At 31.7% G+C, this 675-nt stretch overlaps 1 protein-coding gene across 1 annotated transcript in view; it reads right to left on the bottom strand.

The window, feature by feature from the left end:
* LOC106941299 (presqualene diphosphate phosphatase) overlaps window positions 1–669 on the bottom strand; it is a 10886-nt gene extending 10217 nt beyond the window's left edge. The window contains exon 1 of the mRNA XM_015024274.1: window positions 26–669. The gene's annotated coding sequence lies outside the window, so the exon portion shown is untranslated. The remainder of the gene's footprint in view (window positions 1–25) is intronic.
* Window positions 670–675: the final 6 nt, after the last annotated feature.

Genomic DNA, 675 nt, shown 5'->3' with positions numbered 1-675 from the left:
GAAACTTTAAGGTGCATAGCGCCACCTACTGTACACGAGTGTGTAGCAACATTTTCTCTACATTTATTAAATTCTATTTATTAATCTTGTGTTTTTAAGAAAAGTAAATAATGCTTTCCTTACTCTATAAATATCCATTATGTTTCCTTCATTTCCTAATATTCCTTTAAGACTCCATTCTTTTCCTGTCCTTCCACAATTCTTTTCAGATTCTCTCTTTCAGATTCATATGTTCTACAGTTCATTAATACATGTTCTACATTTTCTTTCTCTCCACATCCTTCACATTTATCATTACTTTTCTTCCCTACTAAATATAAAGTGTCATTTAGATAGGTGTGTCCTACTCTTAATCTGGTCATAATTATTTCTTCCCTTCTGTTTCTCTCATCAATATTTCTAATTATTACTGATTTTTGCACTTTGTATAATTTTCTCCCTTTCTTATCCTCATTCCACCTTTTTTGCCATTCTTCTATTTCTTTCTTTTTAATACATGATTTCCCTTCTCCTTTCCCGAATGGAATTATCATCGTCATTGTCATTTCTAACGCCCTTTTTGCTAATTTATCAGCTTTTTCATTTCCTTTAACCCCTTCATGAGCTGGAACCCAGCAGAACCAGACATTAATGCCACCTCTATATAATCTAAATAAACTATGCATAATTTCTAAT

The sequence above is a fragment of the Poecilia latipinna genome, unplaced genomic scaffold (genome assembly GCF_001443285.1).
Source record: "Poecilia latipinna isolate Pla-1442-1.1 unplaced genomic scaffold, P_latipinna-1.0 Scaffold3593, whole genome shotgun sequence".
Taxonomy (NCBI): Eukaryota; Metazoa; Chordata; class Actinopteri; order Cyprinodontiformes; family Poeciliidae; genus Poecilia; species Poecilia latipinna.
The sequence above is the reverse complement of the archived record's forward strand: the minus strand, read 5'-3'. Positions and strand labels throughout refer to the sequence as shown.